Source organism: Thermobia domestica, chromosome 13 (genome assembly GCF_964235325.1).
Source record: "Thermobia domestica chromosome 13, izTheDome1.hap1.1, whole genome shotgun sequence".
Taxonomy (NCBI): Eukaryota; Metazoa; Arthropoda; class Insecta; order Zygentoma; family Lepismatidae; genus Thermobia; species Thermobia domestica.
Genome location: NC_137466.1, coordinates 219,119,379 through 219,135,448, shown reverse-complemented (window position 1 = coordinate 219,135,448; position 16,070 = coordinate 219,119,379). Strand labels below are relative to the sequence as shown.

General features: G+C 37.9%; 1 protein-coding gene across 2 annotated transcripts in view; it reads left to right on the top strand.

Moving 5' to 3' along the window:
* The window catches only part of LOC145669037 (uncharacterized), a 265,385-nt gene that overhangs the window by 44,240 nt on the left and 205,075 nt on the right, over positions 1-16,070 (top strand). Inside the window, exon 1 of one of the 2 annotated variants that reach the window (XM_081737387.1) lies at positions 15,084-15,264. The exons of the other annotated variant lie outside the window; for it this stretch is intronic. The gene's annotated coding sequence lies outside the window, so the exon portion shown is untranslated. Of the gene's footprint in view, positions 1-15,083; positions 15,265-16,070 lie in introns of those variants that run through there. 2 annotated transcript variants of the gene reach the window in all.

The window sequence follows — 16,070 nt, the reverse complement described above, 5'->3', positions numbered from 1 at the left end:
TGAGTCATAAAGAGATCATACTGGTGTTGATTGATACCTAATAGGAGGTGAACATTTTGGTACCATATAGTAACCGGTAGCCACTGGCCAACTGGCCACCATTCTCCAGTTAACGGCCAAAAAAGTTCGAATTTCGGGAGATTTAAGGAGACATTTCTCGTGAACCGTAAGTCATAGATATGTTTTTTAGACCCTCCATTGTGAACATATGTCTTCATAAAACAACATATGGTAGAACGTTTTAACAGAACATTTTAACAAAACATACGGAAGAAAATGATTATTCAAGGACATTATAGATATATTACAAGAATTGTTTATGAGTATAATAATTAAGTACATAGAACAATTAGTATAGAGCCTATAGGAGTTAATAAGAAAAAAAATAGTTCTTTTTAAGTTCGTTCTGGCAACTTGGAGCATTCTCAACTTGTTTTCTTATTATACAAGGGTGTATCCAAAAGTTCCAGGACTGAATTTGTGAAATGAAAGTTTCTTACCTTTGAAGTTAAATTCCTCCATCACCTAAAAAGTACTCCCCTTTTGCATTAATACAGCGGTCCCAGAGTTTCTGCCATGCTTGGAAGCATTTCTGGAAGTTTTTTTTGGAATAGTGCGAAGTACCCGCTGCGATTCTTCTTGAATTTCTGGAATGGTGTCAAATCTTCGCCCCTTCATCCGAAGCTTCAGCTTGGGGAAAAGAAAAAAAAGTTGCATGGGGCCAGGTCACGTGAGTATGGGGATGGGCAACCAATGTTATGTTGTTCTTAGCTAAAAACTGCGCCACTTTAAAGGACCGGTGTGCAGGTGCATTGTCGTGGTGGAGAATGAGGTTACTGTTATGCCATTTCCGTGGCATTTTGCGACGCATATTTTCACGCAACCTTCTTAGGACGTCACAGTAGAAGTCTGCATTGACCGTGCTTCTATGTGGGACAAATTCCCGGTGTACGATCCCCTCTTGGTCAGAGAGAGCATCGTTTTCAATTTGCGTCTTTCCATGCGTGCTTTTCTGGGTCGTGAGCATAAACAATGCTCTCATTGCCTGTAATGAAGTTGACAAGGAGCGTGGGATCGTTTTTCACAGCTCCCTTCAGTTTCTCACAGATCTGTACTTGACAGTATTTTTGATCCTGGGTTAATACTCTCGACACGAAATTCGCTGCAATGCGATGCATGTTCAACTGTTCAGTGAAAATTCGCTGACAAGTTCCATACCCAATTCCAACCTCTTCACATATATCGTGTATGGTACGTCGACGATCCTTGTTCACAGCCGCCCTCACTTCTTCCATTTTTGAGGGAGTTGTTACCATGCATGGTCTATACCCGATGGATCATCAGCAGTCGATGTTCGGCTACGGCTCACGCACGAATCACCAAAAGCGTGTTTCAACATTTCATAAGTTTCACTTCCCGTTTTACCCAATGCCACACAGAATTTGATGCACACCCTTTGTTCTTGAACTTCCTCCATACCGCCGAGATAAAAATCGCAGACGGCTAATGCAACACACACATGAAAACACGTGCAACATTCAAACGCTTCCACTTCAAACCACACTACTCGGCATACTGGCTTACAAGACATCACCGCAACACATCCTAGCGGGAAACTCGTGAACTGCGAGCGGTTTGCATATTATGAGCACTGTCCTGGAACTTTTGGATACACCCTTGTATTCAATGACTGAGAATCGCCGCATTTCTTCATGTACTGGTTCTTTTTTTTTTTTTTTCACTTTTAATGCAGAAGAATAAAGGGAAATTGTATTTGATTCTGTAACAGGATTGCGTAATCTATGATTCCGTTTTAATTGGCTTACATACGCCTTCTTTATATGGCAGTCGGGTTCGAGACCGAGTGAGTTCGAATTCTTTGTTTAATAATAGGTCGTTTACATAAAAGTGTGTTGATACTTTTGTCAACCACACTTTGTTATATATACTAGCTGAAATACCCATTGTTCGCATGGGTCAGATAAAATATTTATGTAAACGAACTGAACAACGAAAGGAAAAAAAATATCAGTAATTTTCTGCTACTTTTACAAATCCAGGTAAACACCCCCTGAGACCCCCTGGTTCGAATTAAAAAAGAAACACCTCTGTCCCCCATCCTATGGGGTCTGTCCTGTATTTGGAAATCAATGCCTGTGAGAATATCATCATTCATCTCAGCGACCGCGAAAAATATGGATTTGACACTAATATCGGTCGTTTTGTACTACTTTCACATGTCCTCCGAAAGTAAGGGAAATGGAGATGATAGGATGGATGATAAATGTGAAATGAAGAAAATGGAGGCCCGAGAAAACCCACTTGACGCGTGTTGGAATCGAACCAAGGACCCACGCATCAAAGCTGAGCACTTTACTACTGAGCCACTTTGGCCCACACATAACTTTTTCTATTGAAAGGAGCATTTTTTTTTTTTTTTTTGCAGTGTTCCCAACTGTCTCAGGTCTTCTATCTCCTATGTCCAAAAATATATTTTCACATGTTATTTGGGTAAACGTTTATATCTAGAAATATTCCTGTGTCATTGTTTGTTTTAAGTTGTCCAACCCAGTAACTACCGTGGCTCGTGGGATTACCGTATTTGCTCTGAGTAGTATTCTTAAATAAATGGTCTTGTTTTATTTCTGAAGTAAGGATGTGAAATGCTTGTGAATCAAAATTATCATTATGTAAGTGATCGCTGTATTTAGTGACAACAGAAAGCTGGATGTATTATGGTTGTTTTGGCAGTAGTTAATTCATTTCCGTACCAGAAACATTAGTCGTGATCTGTATGTAACCACATCAAGATGTTCCTAGTAATGCACATGAATTTCTTCGACAGAGATTGGCTTCTAATACTTGAAGTTTTCAAGGAGGATATGATTCATACTGAATGCTGGTATCACAAATAAAAGGGAAATTCCTAGTTGTAAATAGGAACTCCACGGGAAATAAATTGAAACATGTTGGTGATAAAAGAGGATGGAAATAGCTTTGCTAAAATCAAAACCATACAGAGCTTTGTTCTTAATGTCGTCATTTCAAGGTCAGTTCATGAGATTTAGAATTCACAGCAATTCTAAACTAGTCTTCTCGCTTCACTTTCATAATCATCATAACACACTATCAATTTTTAATATACTTGTGACTCCCCGCCTCCTTTTACCATCAGCAGAGTTCTGGCCGGATATAAAATATCGCATCCATAACATCTGTATCTCCATCCGCCGATAATAACAGCAGATAAGTATCCCGAACAAAAAATTACGAAGTGCATATTTTATTGGTCAATAAGGCGTTATATCACCACAGGCACGGATTACAGTTTTGATATTCTATAGCATGCTGTCAGGGTAGGAGGGGATCATGTTCAAGTCCAGTTTGACCCGTTCCTGGAACAACTGGTCTCTCAAGAGCGGCCAACGTAGGGGTGTATTGATGTCTCCTTTTCATAGCCGGTCATAACATATCCCAAAGTTTCTTGATAACGTTCTAGTCCAGTGACAGTGCGATTTTTCTTCTGTAATATCAGTCAGCCTGGGGCATACTCTGGCAACGCGATTGAATGTGCTTACACCATTCAGTTCTTGTCGCAGGGTTCGCTCAGACACTTGAGGACTGAGTCCTGCATTGTCCTCCTGCAGGAGCTCCTTCCGGGTTTCGAACCGTTTGGAGGTCGCTAATCTCCTCAGAGTCTAGGTCGCGCTCGGGTATGATGGGTTTCCGGTCACTATTGCTCCGAGAAGATTTGTTTCTGTTCTGTCAGACGTCCTCCACTCTGCGTGGATAGTACTGACCGTGGATTCGAACACTGCGCCATCACCCATGTTCCCGCCCGAAGACAGTGGTTCTCTTGCCACTCGGTCATACCCCTTCTTCGGCCCATGGTTCAACTGGTAATACAATATCTACAAGAAAAAAATAATACAGTAATAAAAATAAAATAGGTACTGATGCGGATATTCACATTCGCTGAAATCTCGTAAGATCCTGCAGTCAATGTCCTAAACACTTTTTATTCATTTTGCTAATTCTCTCCTAACAGTTCTTCATTAGTGAGTCTCTTCAGTGTTAAATGGCTATCGCATGTAGTTTCGGGTTCGAGCTGCGATGGAGTATTCGACACTTTAAAAAGTAGTCCCGCTCCGCTTGTAAAAAGTTTTGTTAAAATAAAATTTCATCCTGCTAAAATTTTCTCCCATTTCTTCTACAGCATTTCCAGTGGTTCCATTAAAAAAGATCGAAACAACAGAGGTCTTCAGTAGCATAAAATAGGGATTTCTTGTTCTTGAAATCTTCGTTCGGAATTCTTATTTTTCCTTTTTTTAATTTTTTTTTCATTTTGAACTTGACTAATACTACTTCAGCTTTCTTCCCTTCAGTTTTACATTTGACATTGTTTCTCTTACTTTGATCACTATTATTTTCGTTTTCAAACATTTATTTTCATTGCACATTCTTCATAACGATTTCTTACATTTTCTAAAACTGATGTGATGTAGCTTATTCGAACTGATCTTATTTCTTTCACAAAATCATAAGAAACAGTTTAGGCCTATTGGCACGTTCATGTTTATTATTAGGCTTTGAATGGTATCCGACGGAATATTATGGAAAGTTTCTTCGTAATGTCTTTTTCTGAAACAGTAGATTGATCTTAAACTGGGGGCCGCGGTGGCTCAGTGGTAGAGCATTTACCTCTGGTGCATGGAATCCTTGGTTTGATCCCAGCTCGCGCCAAGTGAGGTTTGTAGTTGACAAACACCGTGTGCGTGAGTTTTCTCAGAGTTCTCCCGTTTCCTCACTTTCTTGATTCCACTATTTCATTCACTGCTCATCATCACCGTCTCCTTTAGCCCAGCTGGCATAAGCATGGGACGTGACGTAAAACTTAGATTTCATTTTTTAAAATCTTAAACTGTAATCATGGTTCAAAATTCTAAAAATGGTTGCAAGAGAATTCCCCCATTTAATATTTTTGAAATATAATTCACCCACAATGTTACTATCGGTGACTCAAGGGAGATTACCATCAGAAGTTTGGAAACTAAGTACCACATCCCAAAAGAGTGTGCATTATTCCATTTTGGCTATTTCCCATAATTATAACCTACTGTACACCAGCTTCTGTAACATATTTTAGCACTATCCCTAATTCCACATGTTTTAATACTTATTTATGTTCAAACATGTGAACTGTATGTCGAAGCATTCCTCTGCGAAAATGTCATTTTTTAAATTTTTTTTTATAAACTCTCCTGTCCACCGATGACTTTGACTGTCATGATTTTGCAATACAATGACTGTACTCTTGAAGTGAATTGTTCACGCGTAAGTTATTGTAATGTTTAAGAAAGCAAAATCTGTTATTACTTTCATTGTTATTATTGTTCCGCACGATTGTTCAAATTGACGGCGAAGTTTCGTTGTAAACAGGATTGAGAAGTGTATGATAACTTAGGTATTGGTTACTGCATATGCATAATCACTGTATGACATAATGACTCAGTGCCAGTGGGAGGTTCTCGCACACTTAACAACTACGTTGCCACATCGATTTCTGAGCTGAGATACAGTCGGTGCTTCATTTTGTAATGAAAACTTTTCCTTCATTTTTGTGCAATATCAAAAATCTACGTATGCAAAACGTATAGGTAAAAACAATTGAACTGTTGATCAGTAGCGTACGCAGGATTTTATTTGGAGGGTGTCCAAACTTAATATGAAGTTATTTTATTTTAAAATTCCTCAAATTGCCCCCAAAATTAGGCTAAAATTATAGAAAAGTCGAAATTTCGGGGAGGGGGGTCCGGACCCCCAGGGCCCACCCCCTGCGCACGTCCCTGCCGATGATTACAGAAAGGACCTGAAGCCATTTCTTATGAAATTCATTTATGAACATTTTCCGACTATCTGTTGATATACACAACTTTGAATTCTAAATTGAATGCAGAGCATTGACGACACTAGAGAAGGGGCATAAGGACAGGGGCCTCGTGGTTGCATTCCGTTGCGCCATATAAGTTGTAATGGCGGTTATGTAAAGTAATGTAAAACTAGACCTATTATTTAAAAGCTGATATCCTCACTGCTGTAGAAAGATGACCGTTGAAGAAATTTAAATAGTTTTTTTCTTTAATACAAAATGGATTTACGTCCTTTCTCTGGTTATTGATTCAACTGGTTTCCAGGTTGAGTAATACCATGACTGTCTGCCGCGAAGTAGGTGCGTTTTTTTTTTTTAATTTCTCTAATGACTTTAAATATTTAGTTCTTGCTTTTTGCGCGGGAATCCTGAATTCGACGCCCAGTGAGAACACATTCTATATTTCGTAATTATAACCTTGGTACTGGAAAAAGCCATTAAGGAAAAAGCGAATAGGCTGTAACTTCAGACCCATGAATCCAAGGTAACGTACTTGTGAGAGAGAAAATAACGGTGACAAAACAGCAATTGAACCAATATAATTGCAGCGCTGTTACGTCACAGATATTGAAGATACTGGTTCGAGTCAGATACATGAAATTTGATCTGACTTTTAGATTAGCGTCCCATTCAGCAGCAAGACTATATGAGACGTGGACCTATAGTTTTAACTTGAAATCCGAACAATATGAGCTCCCGCCGAGAATCGAACCTAGGTCTCCCACTCCAAAGTTGCGTTTGCTAACCGCTTAGCCACGAGTGAACTCTAGAGACATAAAATATGCGTTAATAAGAGTATGCCATGTGCTAAACATATCTTATGTGACCCCTTGCAGCTTAGCAAAACAATTCCGCAGTGCGTAAACACAATAGAATAATAATATGTTTAATGAGTCATTTTAATATTAGTAATAATTTTAACTACGAGTTGTGGATGTAGCTTTCAGTTCAACACTTTGCTGCTTATCTTGGATCAACATGTGCTTTGCTTCAACCCAGCCACTATTTTATATGTAAACGCAGAATTCTAACTATCCATATAAGCTTAAGCAACAGTTTTATCGATTCCTTACATGTATAAATGCCAATATGATAATATGAATCCGTTATAGATCATTTAATTTCTAGCAGTTTGCCTATGGATGACTATACAATAGTTAAATCTTCGCTGAGTACTTGTCTTAAATTGCGCTCAAATTTTCATTAATATTTACGGATCGATCAAAATTGTGTATTGCATAGCGAGTGAATATTCTAAAATAGCCTACTTCCAAATCTTGATATATAGCCTCCGCCTTTGTTTCCCCGAAACAGAATGCTTTTCAGATTGAGATGTCTTACTCTCAGCAATTTATCCTGGAAGTGTAAATAAAATAAATACATAGAGAACGAAGCGTGGGTTTGTTTTGATTGAAGGAGAGTCAACAGCGGGTGGTGAAGTGTCCGGATGTTGATGGGATTGGCGAAAAGCTAAGCTCATATGCGGATCTCTGTTGTCCCTGATTATATCATAAGCTGACGTCATGTATCGTTTCACAGATTGTCATTTCTTGGCGAAAGCTGGGTGTGATTCAGACCGAAACACAGAACTCACTGTGGTTCTCAAAGGTAGGAAGAAAGTTTTTTTTTTTTTTTTTTTTAAACTTCAAATAGAAATATTGTGTTTAGTAAGGTCTCGAAGCTTGAGATGAATTAATTATCTAATAAGCATCACAATAGCCGTAAAGAGGGATTTATAATTTTTGAGTGTAGAAGTAATTTTAGTTTATTATCTTCAGTGTAATATCTTTAATTTGCTTGTGTGTTCGAAGGAGATATTAAAAAAGTGTAAATGAAAATTGACAAATTTGTGAGCTTCCCAAAGTCCTTCCCGCATTTCACTGTCATTTTATAAAGGGGTCTCGGTGGCTCAGTGGTAGAGCGTTCATCTCTGGTGCGTAGTTCGATCCCAGCTCGCGCCAAGTGAACTTTGTGGTGGACGAACACCGTGTGCCTAGTTTGTTCGGGGTTCTCCCGTTTTCTTCCACTTTCTTCATTCTACCATTTCATTCATTTCTCATCATCACCGCTTCCTTCAGCCTAGCCGGCATAATCGTGGGACGTAAAACTTGAAGATTTCATTTTATTTTGCATTTTTTAACTTCGAGACAGAATGTAAGGCAATTAACTTACTCCTTAGTGTTAAAGATATGATAAAAATGAATGTTCTGAAGTTCATTTGCGGATCTTTGCTTCAACTTCAGGAAAATTTATTATGCCTATTCCTTTCCGTATTAGTGTATTATTGGTCTAAATGCCCATTCTTGGATTTTTTTTTTTTTTTTAGAATTATTATTTCAAAATCTGGATTTGATCGGCATAACGTAAGGAGATCTCGCGTTTCAGTAGACGCTGTTGTCAATTCCATGAAACATAAAAATTAAAGAAACTAATTTACTTGAAGGTTAAGGTGCACTACGATACATGGAAAGAAGTAAGTAATATACACTGGAACATATTTTAAAGACAATTAGATAAGCGTTATCCACAAGTTCATGTTTTAATTATCTCCGGTTACATCCGTAAAACTGGAAGATTAGGACTTGTTGTGCGATCGAAGCCATTTTTTTTTTCAATTGCTGTTGAAGAAATTTATTGCTCTTATGTGAAACGACAATTAACGATATTTTGGGATGGACTTCAAATTGTACTAAAAATTGTAAAATATATTTAATAATTTATTTACTCATTTCAGTGTGACCATTACTTTTTTTTTTCAACATTCGTAACCGACGGTTCAGAAGTGGTCACATTGGTACCATTGTCTCGAATTTTATATCACGAATGTTTGTCTCACTGAAAAGTAAACAAAAACGGACGGGAGATTGTACTGTTGATATCCCCGACAGTAAATTGTAAGTCAGCGTTGTAGTTGGTGGGGAGAGTTGACTGCAATTCGACTGCTGCCAGGGTGTATGCAGGAGGTGGATCCTGGGAGTCAGGAACCTCCCGAAATTGCATCTTTTTTTTTCTTTGTAAATTTAGTTTATTTTGTAAGGTTATTTTACAAATGATAATTTATCCTCATATTGAATTTGGACCCTCCCGAAATAAGTTTCTGCCCGTCTTTACAGTTTCAGTAACTATAATGTACTTCAAATTGGGACACTCGATTAAAAAGTGTAAAATCTTTTCTAGGCCAGTCATCCTGAGTGAGGTTTTCGTCATTCACACCAGGCAAATGCCAGGATGGTACCTAACTGCTTTCTTCCTTCCCTTTCCTCGGATATTGTGATCATCTTTTACACATAACGGACTAACATGGCCATAGATATCGAAAGCCCAAAAATCTAATTCCTAATCCTGCAATGTACTTCATATGGAAACGAACCCGTTCACAACGCGGCTTGAGACCGGTTGATTTACGGAGACTCGTTAATCTGTGTACGGAGACTGTTAAGTTGTGTTTTGTTTCTACAAATAATCTATTGCAGTATGTAACTAGTTTTTACAATTGCTAGTAAAAGTAAAGTAGCTACTAGTGAGATAGATATCCTTCTTGGATTAACTTGAAAATAAGTGTATCAGTGGAAATAGTATTTTCTTGTGTCACGAAGAGAACACGCTTTACATCAGGGCGCAAAACTTCCAGTCGCCAGGACGCCATTGGCGACTAGAAAATTAGAGCTGGCGACCAGTGGTCAGTAGGAATAGTTTCTACCTAAACTTACAGGGCTCGCAGTTTGTGTTTCGCACGAAAATAATACTTGCATCCACATTTTTAGAGTGAAAAAGTGGACCTTGTCTCGTCAGAGTGGGCAGAGTATTAACTTTTGTTTTCTTCATTGACGTTGAATCAGACAATGAAAAAGATTTATAGAAAAACTTCATTACGAGATTCCCAAATTTGCTTCCAATTATCACACTTTCTGCAGTTTTACCTGTGAGTACTGCTTCATTTAAGAGAGGCTTCAGCAGTCTCAACAGAGTTATTATTGCCTAAAGGAATTCACTGAAGACTGACACACTGGATAATTTGATGACAATTTCCATCAATGGCCCTTTACTTAAGGACTTGGATCCGAAAACTGCAATCGACAACTGATATTTCAGAGAGAAGAGAGAGACAGCGTTAAACGAATGTGAAGTCTTAAGGTAAGATATTTTTTAAACATGTATATGAATTGTTCAATTCAAAATTCATTATCCTGAATCTAATAGTCTGGTTTTAAATTTTTATGCCCGGATGTAATCTCTTTCTTTGTCAAGGGGCCGCGGTGGCTCAGTGGTAGAGCGTTCACCTCTGGTGCTTGGGGTCTCGGGTTCGATCCCAGCCCCCGCGAAGTGAATTTTGTGGTGGACAAACACTGCGTACGTGGGTTTTGTCGGGGTTCTCCCGTTTCCTCCCACTTTCTTCATTCCACCATTTCATTCATTACTCATAATCACCGTCTCCTTTAGCCTAACCGGCATAATCGTGGGACGTAAAACTCAAAGATTTCATTTCATTTCATTTCATTTTTTCTTTCTTTGTCAAACAAAAGTCCGTGTGCATGTGTGTGTGTAGGGGGGAGGCACCTCTCAATTTGTACGTGAGAGATACTGGCGACCATCAATTTTGGATTGGCGAGTGCGCCTGACTTTGAAATTTTGCGCCCTGCTTTACATCATTGTAATTTTTCGAAAATTATCACCCAAATGAGATCCTTGTTAACATTTTAAGGCAATCCCTACAAGTTCGAGTTCTATCGTTTACTCTGGAACTGGGAAACTGTAAGTATTGTTTCCTTTGTATGGGAAAGAGAACAACATATTCTCTCTCTGGAAGTAGCTTTTGAAAGCAAGTGCCAATTTTCATTCGTTCTGAAGTTCCACAAAGGGCGTACGTGTTTTCGGTGGCAGTTCTTATGAATTGCCGGAGCATGCACTGAATATAGCATCTTTACACGGAAATATTCCTACAGAGAAATCTAAATTGAATGAAAATCCTTAGGATTCTGTTTCCTAGAGATGTATCTACAAGTACTTGGCGCTGCATTATTTTAAAAGGAAAGAATACACAAAGAGATGCATGATTAGAAATGCAAATGACGAGAGGTTGGTTTATTGTTTCCGAGTTTTTGACAGCCTGAAGTGAACTGAACTTGTTGGAAAGAATCAGCAGCGTTGACTTCGTTGAACGTTGCATTCATTCATGATTTTGTATCACTTGACGAGCACATTGACTTGGAAAACGATCTTCCATTGCAAGAGGCTTTCAAGGAAAGACTCTTGAGGGAGGGGTCATATTCAGATGCGGACCCTGACACTCTGTTATTATCGGAGTTAGCACTCAGCGGGAAGATAAAATCTGTGGCGCCGACTCTTGTCAGGAGGATCTCATGCCTTGGAAATTAATAAACATGTGAGGAAGGGGAAGCGCGTGTCTTTAAGAAGCCAGTAGTTTATGTATTGTGTTGTTAAGAAGGATGTTGAATTAAATCATTTTTAGAATTTCATTATGTAGCTTGATGAGTATGAGGTCCATAACATCTGAAGCTGTCTTTGTGTTTAACTGGAGTTCTACATTATCTGTATTCTTATTCTTCAGACCAAAACCAAAGTTATTCAGGCTTTAAGTAGATGTGTCATGTATCTAATGTTAGTGTGGCTGTAGGGGAGCCAAAATATCCGAGTTTCGTCGTCGAACAAGGATTCTTCTAATTACGAAGCAAATTAGTTAATATTGATGCATCCATATCTACTGCTTAGAAGGTTAACCACAAACTCAGGACACTTTTTTTCGAATTAGGATAGTACTAGAAGATAGTCCGATTATAAAAATGTGTTTAATAAAAGGTATACCACGTGTTGAGTGTATTGAATGTTTCAAACCAATGATTTTGTATGTTGATATATCTTGATGTAACGTATACTGTACATGTGTTGTCATTTGATGCGCGTGCTTCTGGGTCCTTCATTTTCTTACAGACCAGGGGCCGCGGTGGCTCAGTGGTAGAGCGTTCATCTCTGGTGCTTGGGGTCACGGGTTCGATCCCAGCCCCCGCCAAGTGAACTTTGTGGTGGACAAACACAGTGTTCGTGGGTTTTCTCGGGATTCTCCCGTTTCCTCCCACTTTCTTCATTCCACCATTTCATGCATTACTCATTATCACCGTCTCCTTTAGCCTAACCGGCATAATCGTGGGACGTAAAACTCAGATTTCATTTCATTTTTTTCTTACAGACCAGGTTAAATGGAATGTTATAGTGTTAATTTAGATTGATTTATCTCGTATGTTCTAATTCCTTTTACACTAATAAATAGCATTGTGTAGTCCGTGAAATAATAGTACATATGTTCAGATAATCTTGTTAAAAACTCGCATGATATTGGTAAAGTCTTCCCTCTCGTATTGAACCTGAAATTGTTGTTCTTTGAGTAATGCCTCTTGTAGTAATGATGCTTTTACTATCAGCATAACCCCTTCCCTGGTAGGAATAAAGTGTGGTATGAAAATTCAGCGAACGAATGTGTGAAATGCGGTTGTAATCCATGATCCATTAGCTTGGCTTCCGTTTTCGTGAAGCGGTAAGAATGGTAGAAAGGCTTTCGTATTCTTTCTGAATAAGATTTTCTGAGTTTATGTGTCGTCAAATGTATTTCTTTTGTCTTCTGTGTTTGACGCAAAATATATTATTTGTTGTTTTTATAAGGGAAGCGGTGAGCCTGTGTGAGAATGGGCAGGAGCTTGGAAGCGTGTGGCAGATCTTTCATTCAGTGATCAATCACGAGGCTGCCAAAGATGGAGGCCACTCACTAAACGATTTTAAAAAAGAAAAAGAAAATCTTCCTTGTTGGCGTTCTTAGATGATTATAAAGAAGGTGAGCGTGCGGCTGTTAAAGTATCTAATGAAGTTACTGTGGGACTCTCTTGACAACATTAAACTGCAGTGATAAGATTAGCATTGCGTCATTAGTTGTTGTAGCAGCTGGCTGAAAAAGGCAATTTGCCTACGCTATATAAGGATCTCTTCGTGGAATTAGTATTGTGCAATGGTAACATTGGCTGCCCGTTAATATTATATTAAGAGAAATCTTGTTGTGTCAGGAGATAACCAACAACTTTCCCTTCAGCAGATTTTCGGCGTCGCTAAATGAAAAGTTTCGTTCCAGTGCCACCAATCGTTACCTTTGAAGGTAGAATTATTTTGGCATTACGTTGCGTAAAAAATTGAAAGATCCGGAGACATAATTTTAGAATAATTTTTGAGATTGTAGACGTAATTTAATGACTCTTTAAAATGCAAGAATAGATTAATATCTTGGTCAAAAAATAAATAAATAAGAAGAGAGAAGGTAAGTAGAAGGAATTGCGGGAGAAGAATAACATTTAAGTTTGCACCAAAATAGAAGATAACGTTGAAACTTAACATTGGAATGAAAGTAAACGTTGAACTGAATGTCAAATGTTTTATTACAACAGTAGTAGTGATAAATAATATAGTCTTTCAGTAATTATTTAATTAGTTTCAATAAAACAATTGAAACTAATTGTTGCCACTAATTAACTGTCACTTCTGTCAACCAATTAACAAAGAGAGATTATGAACTTGTAATTTTAATACGGAGAACTTGTCACATGTTTTTTCTATTATGTAACTCATTCTGTCGCTTATTTCTATGGCCCAATCACAGTGATTGGATCATTCTACATCAAAACCGTCTCGTATTGTAAAAATGAAATGAAATGTAATTTTTAAGTTTACGTCCTTATGCCGGCAAAGCTAAAGGAGACGGTCGTCTCTTATTGAAATGTGAGTACATTAGCAATGAGTGATTTATTTTCGATTAATTGTTGTCAGTGTCAGTTTAATGTTAACAAGCTTATAAGTCATGGAACCGTCAGCAATAACTTTTCGAGGCTGGACTAACAACTCGATGTTGATTGAACTTCAGAGTGTGAGAACATGTACCGAGGTTCAGGTCTAGAGTCTGACCATTTCATTCGACTGAGTCTCTTTGCTGTTTATCTAGGTGGAGAGAAAATTATAAACTTTCTTAGTAACAGGATTAAATGTAATTTATTCAGATTATAGATAATGGTATAATGAAATAAAAAGGAATGTCTCTCTGACTTATTTGTCATTAACATTCTTATATACTGTAAATGGCTCTGGGCGTAAGTTTTGAGGTTCTTGCTTGTTACAGGGTGTCTGTCGGTCACGAAAAAGAAGTACAGACTAGAAAATTTTGTTCTATAAAACATAAAAATTCACCACCAAAAATGGCTTTAGACGCTACCAAATCGCATGCAAAGCACGCTTCTGTTGCATGAAAATTCGGTCTAATTCACGTCAAATTCGCTCTTGAGAATGTTATGAAATGTTCTGGTTTGATAAAGGAAAGGTCACGTAAAAGTCACGAAATTCCAGTTTGGAATTTTAGTAGACACCCTGTTGTTAGGTTCAGACTGGAATTTGCTTTTCGAGTGATATCCAAGAAGTCTTCTGCTTGCATTATCCTCAGAACAGTTTTAAATCTTGCATGTATTGGTTTTATAATGAGGGTTCACTCAGAGAGTTTTTAGACATTTAAACATACAGGACTCTCCGAAATTTGATTCAGCTCTCTAACTAAAAGCAAATTTCAGCCTCTCGTTGGGTTAACTTGAATCAATGTAGAAACTGGAGTAGACATTATGAACATTCTGGCGTATGGACATTTTATTTCTCCAATTTAACCAAACCAATGTAACGTCAGAATCAAGCAAAATAACCAAAGTAGACAAGTGATGAGGTTGTAAAACTGCAATAAATATAAAGTAGAATAAATATCGGAGTAATCAGCTACACACCAGTTATTGGAGAGTTTGGGTGAGAGCACAGTGTAAATTGTTTGGTTTAAGATGTCACATTGGAATGCTTACTGTTTCTAAGTTCAGTTAACCTAACGTTACAAGCGTTGTTCTTTAGTCTAAAGAGGAGAGAGGGTCTCCAAAGTTTATTTCTTCAAATTGACGAGGATGACATCTGGTTGCCGTCTGATTTGCCGGAACCGGAAGTAAACGCTGTGCGTGTGGAGCTGGAGAGTATTCTTGGCACGGAGAGACCAGAGGAGAGGAGAGAAGCATCGTTGTTGATGTGCGTTGCATTGCATACGAGGAGACTTTTTTTTTTGTGTGTGTGTGTGTGTGTGCGAGGAACCTTTTTCTATGATGTTGACGTGATTTCCTGTCCAACTTTATGAAGCACTGGGAGGCAATTGATCACTTCTGTATTGGATATTTCGGCTACCTTTGTTGAGTGTTTCTTGTCCCAAGTGACTGAACAAGCACCGAGTTCAGAATTCTTCATTGTTGTTGTTATGCTGGCAGGTATGGTACTTACGTTTAATACGTCTTTTTGATAGTCCTCCTTTGGAAGCCCTTCCATTTCTGTTTACAGCTGCGGTTAGTGCATGTGTGTCTGTAGCTTTCACCTCAGAAGCTATGGTTCATATGGCTTTTGTAATGAGTAAATGATTTATTCACTTGAAAGTTAAAAAAAAAAAAAAAAATTCTCACTTCATGATCATCATGTATACAGCAACAACAAATTGCTTGAGCTTTGGTACTTTAATATCTTTTCTTCTGAGTAATTGCACGACGCAGATAAATGAAGTTACAAAAGCAAAATAATGGGAAGCCAGAAGATAATGTGAAATGCTTATTCGCTTTTGTAAACAGACTAGTGATGTTAAATGTGTTTTCTTATTTCTATACGGTTTCCTCTTTCACGCTTTCAAGGTATTTCAAAAATGAAAGAGATTAAAATAAACCTGCTAAGAGTGGAGAACACAAAGGAGGAGCATTCCACTAAATAGTATTTTGTAAACAGTAAATAAATACGTAGAGGAATGAAAGGAATACTATTATTATGGTTTGATTTTCGCCATATCTTGAAAGCTGTGTAACAATTTTATGCGGGGGTGATGAAGACACTTAAAATCGAGAAAGTAGACAGTTCGTATCTTTTGATGTGTAGTTGTCATTTATATAGAGATATACAGGGTGGTTGTAAAGTCAGTACCTATTTGCAACAATGAATATTTCGAAAAGTAAACAATCTCTCTGTTTTATATCCACTGAGTACATTACCAGAGTGTACCATTTGGTTGTTAAGTTATATTTCAACGTATGCA